This window comes from Budorcas taxicolor, chromosome 2 (genome assembly GCF_023091745.1).
Source record: "Budorcas taxicolor isolate Tak-1 chromosome 2, Takin1.1, whole genome shotgun sequence".
Lineage (NCBI taxonomy): Eukaryota > Metazoa > Chordata > Mammalia > Artiodactyla > Bovidae > Budorcas > Budorcas taxicolor.
In genome coordinates this window covers 34933564-34942241 of record NC_068911.1, presented here as the reverse complement: position 1 = coordinate 34942241, position 8678 = coordinate 34933564, and the positions used below count along the sequence as shown (strand labels likewise).

The 8678-nt window shown below is 46.4% G+C and overlaps 1 non-coding gene across 1 annotated transcript; it reads right to left on the bottom strand.

The window, feature by feature from the left end:
- Window positions 1–1854: 1854 nt before the first annotated feature.
- TRNAG-UCC (transfer RNA glycine (anticodon UCC)) lies at window positions 1855–1927 on the bottom strand. Its single transcript has one exon. It is a non-coding gene; the product is annotated as a tRNA-Gly (tRNA).
- Between the last annotated feature and the right edge of the window lie 6751 nt (window positions 1928–8678).

The window sequence follows — 8678 nt, the reverse complement described above, 5'->3', positions numbered from 1 at the left end:
TTATCTTGTTCCCATCACCTAAAATTCTACCTGGCACATGGCAGGACCTCATAAAGCACGTATTGAATAATGAAAGATGAACAAATGAAAGGAAGCAAGGATAAATGCGCTTAGGTTGCCCCAGTTCCTTGGCTGCCCTTGGATCCTTCCAGTTACGTTTCCTTTCCTTCTTTTTGAAAAATTACTCTAATTTTAGTAGGAGTTAATTTTTATGATCTGCCCGAATCAAGCATGTAATAAAAAAAACCAAAAACCCAAAGCTTAATGAATATATCCGAGTTCAGTGCTCAGTTGACTAAGCTCCTCTCCATCACCTTTGACTTATTTCTTGTTTGTAACAGTCCTGGGATGCAGGATTTCTTTCCCTTCCTTGGGAGGACTTGAGGACCAGATGTGCCCATGACACGCGGCCTGTCTACCAGCAGGGGGCGTGAAGGAGCCACGTCTGTTATCTCCAGCGTGTGGTCCAGGGGCTTCCTGCAGCCGCCTCCGTTCTCAGTGGGTCCTGGCCTTCGCTGACCTGATGCTGGGGCCCCATCTCTGAGAACCTGTGTGAAGTGTTCGAGTCTGGTCCTCTCTCCAAGAATATGCCTTCGTTCCCCGGGGTTCAGGAAGAATAAAGTTCCTTTTTTTTTTTTTTTAATGGTCAGGAAAATGTTAATGAAAAATGAACCATCAGTGAAATTAATTTCAAAGATTCATGCATTCCCCGTGACTAACAAGCCTGCACCTGTTCATTTGACATCCTTTATCCGCTTCTCCTCCCGCCCTCCTTCCCACCTTCTTAAAATTTTCATCTTTTCCTGAAGGCATCTGGAGGGTGCGTTGAGCAGTTAAATACACATACGACGGAATAGGGACACGGCTTGTTAATTAAAAGGGTGCTCTGCTACTTCAGTTTGGAAGAGATGAACCAGGCGGAGCAGAGTTATCATTCAGGAAGTGCTGGTGGGGTTTTTACGCGCTATGTGGAAGGCCCTGGTTTAATGGGACGGAAGCGACGTTCATTAGCTCTTCCTGGAGCTCCTCTGCCTCCAGCCTGGTCCGCGGGAGTCATCCTCTCTCCCGTCCTTCCCTTTCTCGGCATCACGATGGACACCCTCGTTGGATAAACCCACAGAGAGAATCGCCTGTCTCCCCGGTTCCCCTCCCACATTCGTCCAACTGTCCTCAGCTCCAGCATTCTTCTATTCATGCCACCGACCCCCAATCCTGGCATTATTTCCTTGCGGCTTGGATGGACGGAGACCCGACGGGCCCTTTCTGATTGGCAGCTCTCAGAGGTGAGGAGCTTGCAGTTTGTGAAAAGCCCTCGAGAAATCCCAAATCGTGACAACTGGGGCTTCTTCGGGCATGGCCCCCATTTGCTGTCCACCCTCGTGTCTGCCCCCTTCATTCTTGGTTACCTCCTTTCCGCACCACGCAAGTGGGTCTATAATAGCTCTGAGAATGTCCTGGAGTCGTTCTCATCCTCTAGCCTTTTATGAACTTTGCCTGAGGCATATTACTCATCTTCCTTTTTAAAAACTTTGCATTAAAGAAAATGTGAAGATAATTGAGGTGTAACATCCATGCAGTGTGTACAAAATGTATGCATCTTAGTATGTAGCCTGTTGAGTGTTTATATATGTGTACACCTGTGTAGGGGCTTCCCAGGTAGCACTGGTAAAGAACCAGCCTGCACGCATCCTTGGGTAACTGCAGCCCCAATCAGAATGGGGAGTGTCCAGTCACTCTGCCTTTTTGCAAGCCCTTGGTGTCGTTAATCTTTCTTTTTCTTTTTAAAGAGTATTGTATTAAAAAAAAAAATAACTTGCCTGCACCAGGTCTTAGTTGTGGCATGCAAGCTCTTAGTTCCCTGACCTGGGATCGAACCTGGGCCCCCTGCATTGGAAGTGCAGAGTCTTAGCCGCTGGACCACCAGGGAAGTCCGTCGTGTTTTTCTTAATTCCAGCCATTCTGCAGGGGGTGTAGTGGTTCTCCATCTCCCCCTCCCCTGTTTTATTTATTTATTTATTTTAAATTTATTTATTTATTTTTGGCTGTGCTGGGCCTTCGTTGCTGCTTTTCTTTAGTTGTGGCAAGCGGGGCTGCTCTCTCCTTGTGGTGTGAGGGCTTCTCATTGCCCTGGCTTCTCTTGTTCCCGAGCGTGGGCTCTAGGCATGCGGACTTCTGTAGTTGTGGTGCACGGACTCAGTTGCTCTGTGGTGTGTGGGAACCTCCTGGACCAGGGATTGCCTGGCGGACTCTCATCCGCTGTACCACTAGGGAAGTCCCAGGCTCCTATCACTTTAACACGTTTTCAGCCTTTGGACATGGTGGGACGTGAAACCCAGCCCCGTGCTCACTATGAGGTTTGTGAAAAGAAGGCTGGTAGGAAGGCAAGCAGGAAGGTGAGAAAGAGCCTTGGAGAGTCTCCCCCCTTTTTTCCTTTATTTTTTGGAAGTGTGTTCACAGGTGGATCTATAACTGGGAGAGGAAATCTGATAGTTCTTTATCAGGTGGTTTTGCTCTATAAACATTCACCCTGCCTAGTCACTGCCCATCTATCCCCCTGCCCCCCATCCAGACCTGCTCTCGGCCTGTTCCTCTTGGGTTTGGAGGCAGAACCATGACCTCCAGAGCTCTCCAGGAGTGTGAGGATGTCATCTCTGGTGTTGGGGGTCTTTCTTGGAGGAAGCAACCTGTTCTTCCATGGTGGGAGAGACCCCAGGGAGAAAGGGTACAGCCACGGGACTAGGCATGCGGGCGCCTGGCACGAGACAGCGCAAGTTCAATCCTGGCTCCAGGATTGGAAATGCCATCAGGAACTGCCTCAACCCTCTGTCCTCATATTTCTCATCCGTAAAAATGGGATGACAATATTAACAGGCTTTGTCTCAAGGTTGTTCTTTTTTGTTTTAAAATTTTCATATGATTTTTAAAGGCTACACTCTGTTAACAGTTATTGCAAACCATTGGCTGTGTTCCCTGTGTTGTACAATATATTCTTATAGCCTATTTCATACCCAATAATTTGTACCTTCCATTGTCCCACCCCCAACTGGTTCTCCTTCCCAGTGATAACCACTGGTTTGTTCTCTGTATCTGTGAGTCCGCTTCTTCTTTTTTTTTTTTGGTTATATTCACAAGTTGTATTTTTTTAGATTCCACATATAAGTGATGTTGTTGTTGTTCAGTCTCCAAGTCGTGTCCGACTCTTTGCGACCCCATGGACTGCAGCTCGCCAGGCTTTCCTGTCCTTCACTATCTCCCAGAGTTTGCCCAAGTTTGTGTCCATTGAATCTGTGATGCCATCCAACTGTCTCATCTTCTGTCGGCCCCTTCTTCTGCTTTCAATCTTTCCAAGCATCAGGGTCTTTTCCAACAAGTCGGCTGTATGCATACAAGTGATATCATACAGTATTTGTTTATCTGTTTTTTTTCACTTAACAGAATACCCTCCAAGTCCGTCCATGATGCTGCAGATGGCATTATTTTGTTCTTTTTATGGCCGAGTAATATTTCCATCGTATGTTTACACCACAACTTCTTTATCCATTTATCTGAGATAGACACTTAGGTTGCTTCCATATCTTGGCTATTGTAAATAGTGCTGCTGTGAACATTGAGATGCAAATGTATCTATCTGAGTTATTGTTTTTTTTTTTTTTCCATTCCCAAGACTGGAATTGTTGAGTCATATGGTAGTTCTATTTTTAGTGTTCTGAGAGAACCTCCATACTGGTTTCCATAGAGGCTGCACCAGTTTTTACAGTCCCACTGAGAGTGTACAGGGGTTCTCACGGGGTTGTTCTGAGGCTGAAATAAGCTAATATGTCCCGCTACAGAGCTGCTGCTGCTAAGTCACTTCAGTCGTGTCCCACTCTGTGCAACCCCATAGACGGCCGCCCACCAGGCTTCCCCGTCCCTGGGATTCTCCAGGCGAGAGCACTGGAGCGGGTTAAGGCTGTGTAAATTACTGCTTCTGTGGTGGTTCAGTGGTAAAGAATTCACCTGCCAGTGCGGGAGAAGCAGGTGTGATCCCTGGGTCTGGAAGATCCCCTGGAGAAAGAAATGCCAACCCACTCCAGTATTCTTCCCTGGAAAAATCCCATGGACAGAGGAGCCTGGCCGGTTAGAGTTACTGAGGTTGCAAAGGAGTTAGACATAACTTCAAAACTAAACAATGACAAAATTACTGCTACTGTTACATAGCTTTGGAACAACATCAACTTGGTTTCAATCCTAGATCCAAAGTGTATTAGCTGTACAACCTTGGGCAAATCCCAGAAGTTCCCTCTTCTGAAAAGAAATAATCACATAATCCCCTAGGACTTTGGTAAAGATGAAAACAAGACTAGCGTAATTAATGGAGCTCGTGGTGGGTCCTTAAGATGTTTTACTCTGCCCCAGACACATAAGTGGGCTGAGTTCTTAAAAATGTGTTCAAACGACGTGCTTTGAACTAGAACTGCCTTTCCCAGCGTAAACCATGTTCCAATGGACCGGTCGGGTCCCAATACAGCCTGTTACCTCCGGCTTTTCAGGTCGAAAACCTTTTTGTTACGAACTATTTCAAATCTTCAGAAAAGTACTGGAAATAACCTGACACCCGTGTGCTCACCCTCTGGAGCTGACAGATGTTAACGTTTTGTCATATTTGCTCCACATCCTTCTTTACAGGTGGGGAAAATATTAGAGTTACAGCTGAGATGAAGCTATTTAATCACAGATGCAGTTGAATTCTGGTTCTGATGGGTATTTCTGTGCTAGGTTTTTTGTGGGTAGTGGGGACGCTGATAGGAATGAGAGAGCTCCCTGGCTTCCCTCGGCTCACAGACCCGTGGGGAAGGCACACCCCGTGAACAGACAAGTATCCCGCGTGGAAGACGGAAGAGCGGTGGTGGCGTTGGGGAGCTTGGGTGTCAGAGGTCAGACATCTGAGCTATGCCTTGAAAACTTTAGTAGGATTTTGTTGCCATGGATTCGGAGAAACAGGCTTTCCAGGTGGAGGGAACAGCATACGCAAAGGCGGGGAGGTGGGAAAGGGTGTGTGAACTGGGTGTATGCTATTCAGATTCTGTGCAACTTCCGCCTGACCTTTCTGACTGTGGGACGTTGCATCTGTTTCCTAAGGCATCCGTAACAAAGCACCACAAAGCCAGTAGCTTAAAGCGACAGAAATTTATAGTCTCAGTTCTGGAAGCTACAAGTCCAAAGGGAAGGTGTCAGCAGGCCTTGAGCCCTCTGCTAGGAGGGCCCCTCGTTGCTCTTCCCCACCAGGGATCCTCAGTGCTCCTTGGCTGGCAGCTGCTTTGCTCCAGTCTCTGCCTCCGTCACCACCTTGCCACCCTGTCCCTGTGTGTCTCTATATCCCTTCTCCTCTTCTTATGAGGACCCCAGTCATATTGGATTAAGGGCCCACCCTCCTCCAGAATGACCTCATCTTAATATAACTTCACAGAAAGTGAAGAACTAAAGAGCCTCTTGATGAAAGTGTAAGAGAAGAGAGAAAAAGTTGGCTTAAAATTCAACATTCAAAAACTAAGATCATGGCATCTAGTCCCATCACTTCATGGCAAATAGATGGGGAAACAATGGAAACAGTCAGAGACTTTTTTGGGGGGATGGGGTCTCCGGGTCTCCAAAATCACTGCAGATGGTGGAATTAAAAGACCGCAGCCATGAAATTAAAAGACACTTGCTCCTTGGAAGAAAAGTTATGACCAACCTAGACAGCATATTAAAAAGCAGACATTACTTTGCCAACAAAGGCCTTTCTAGTCAAAGCTATGGTTTTTCCAGTAGTCATGTATGGATGTGAGAGTTGGACTATAAAGAAAGCTGAGTGCCAAAGAATTGATGCTTTTGAACTGTGGTGTTGGGGAAGACTCTTGAGAGTCCCTTGGACTGCAAGGAGATCCACCTAGTCCATCCTAAAGGAAATCAGTCCTGAATATTCATTGGAAGAACTGATGTTGAAACTGAAACTCCAATACTTTGGCCACCTGATGCAAAGAACCTGACTCATTGGAAAAGACCCTGATGCTGGGATATATTAAAGGCAGGAGGAGAAGGGGACGACAGAGGATGAGATGGTTGGATGGCATCACCAACTTGATGGACAGGGAGGCCTGCTGTGCTGCAGTCCATGGGGTTGCAAAGAGTCAGACACGACTGAGTGACTGAAATGAACTGAACCGAACCGAATATAACTAATGATATCAGCAGTGACTCTTAAAAGTGCAAGGATTTTTTCCCAGGATGCCCTTATCCATCCCCTGGGTATGTATGTTTGTGTATATAAGCATAATCCCATGGACAGAGGAGCCTGGTCCACTACAGTCCGAGGAGTTGAAAGAGTCGGATACGACAGAGCACACTCACGCACATATGTATGGATGTATGTTAACATGCATGCATGTATTTTATAAATTGTGTTTCTATTCTGCTATAAATGTCGCCACTCTGGGAATTTCTTGGTGGTCCAGTGGTTAGGGCCAAGGCATGGGTTTGAACTAAGATCCCACGAAGCATGGCCAAAACTAAAAGTCACCATTCTAGTTTGTAGACACAGGGAGACATTTGCTGTTCTCCTGAGTTTCAAGTGCGTGAGTTCTTGTTTTGGTTTTCCATTTTTTTTTTTTAATTGAAGTTTAGTTGCCATTGTAGTGATTTTTTTTTAAAAAGAAAGTGGAAGTATAGTTGATTATAATGCTGTGTTAGTTTCAGGTCTATAGCAAAGTGACTCAGTTATACACTTATGTACCTTTTTTTTCAGATTCTTTTTCATCATAGGTTTTTACAAGAGACAATGAGTTTTTTAAAAAGTGTATTTATTTATTTTGGCTTCACTCAGTCTTAGCTCCAGCCTGTGGGGTCTGGTTACATGACCAGGGATTGAACCTGGGCCCCTGCAATGGGGCTGTGGTCATAACATTGGACCACCAGGGAAGCCCCAAGATGCAATGATTTTTTTTTGTTGTTGTTTTAAGAAGTCCTCCCGGTGGATTTTGCCCGTCAAGGAATCTAATGGATTTTGATGGGTGTTTGAGAACCAGTCCAGCTAATCCAATATTTCCTGGGCATCTTCTGAGTGCCGCATAGTTAAGCTGTGGCTAACTCCTTTATGCCATTTTTAGGTGGCTGGTTGATAAATATTCCAGGGGTCAGAAAGACCTAATTCATAAGAGTGGACTTGAGAGGTGGCATGAGAGTAAAAGTACCGAGAGTGGGCAGATGGTTTCTGGGGCATTTACAGGTCTGAGACAGTACTCAGAAAAGACAGTTGCATTTGAAGGGTTGAGTCAAGCATCTGGAAATTTCCAAACCTGAGGAAAAGTCTGCGGAAAGCAGAGTGCTTGACAACAAGGCCCTGACGTTTGGCCCCATTTGTAAGGCACTTTGAGAATGACAAAGACATTGGTTTTGCACATTCCCCCCTTGAGCCCTGCAGCATGTCTGCTGTACGGGCAGTTGCATATTTTATGATTCACTCCAGGGAAAAGAAAACTGAGACCCAGAAAGGCAATGTCTGGGAATGTTAGGACTCGAAAAATTATGACAAACCTGGACAGTGAACTAAAAAGCAGAGACATCACTTTGCTGACAAAGGTCCATATAGTCAAAGCTGTGATTTTCCAGTAGTCATGTACAGATGTGAGAGTTGGACCATAAAGAAGGCTGAGCACCAAAGAATTGGTGCTTTTGAACTGTGGTGTTTGAGAAGACTCTTGAGAGTCCCTTGGACAGTAAGGAGATCAAACCAGTCAATCCTAAAGGAAATCAGTCTTGAATATTCACTGGGAGGACTGATGGTGGAGCCGAAGCTCCAATAAATACTTTGGCCACTTTTGATGCGAGGAGCTGATTCGTTGGAAAAGACCCTGATGCTGGGAAAGATTGAGGGCAAGAGGAGAAGGGGTCGATAGAGGGTAAGATGGTTGGATAGCATCACTGACACAAAGAACATGAGTTTGCGCAAAGTCCAGAAGATATTGAAGGATAGGAAAGCCTGGTGTGCTACCGTCCATGAGATTGCAAAGATTTGGACACGATTTAGGGACTAAGCAATGACAACCAAGTAATCTACAGGGCATTTGCACCTGAGCCAAGAGTTGAGCCCAGGGCCCCTCCTTCTTATGCCCTAACTGTAGGCCTGGGGCTCCTTCTCCCAGAATGCTAGGAGGTGTCAGCTGTAGATCTCAGGATGGGCTCCCAGGGATGGGCTCCCCTCTGTCGCCAGTTCAGGACTGCCTTGGCATGAGGACCACTTCCTGTGGTCACATCGCATCTCAGATGCCTCTTTCCGGCCAGTCAGTGCCCCCTGTCTACGAAGCTCTTCAAGGACTTCCCTGGTGGTCCAGGAGCTAAGAAGCTGTCTGCCAGTGCAGAGGATACGGGCTCCATCCCAGTCTGGGGAGAATCCCACATGCCGTGGGGCAACTAAACCCACGTGCTGCAACTGCTGAGCCCACGTGCTGCAACTCCTGAAGCCTGAGCACCTGGAGCCCATGCTTCGCAACGAGAGAAGCCACTGCAGTGAGAAGCTCGAGCTCCACAGTGAAGAGTAGCCCCGCTCACCGCAACTAAAGAAAGCGCGCAACGACAAAGGCCCAGCGCAGCCGAAGATTAATGAACAAACAAATAAGCTCTTTATTTTTATTTTACCACCTTTTCTTTTTTTTCTTCCATAC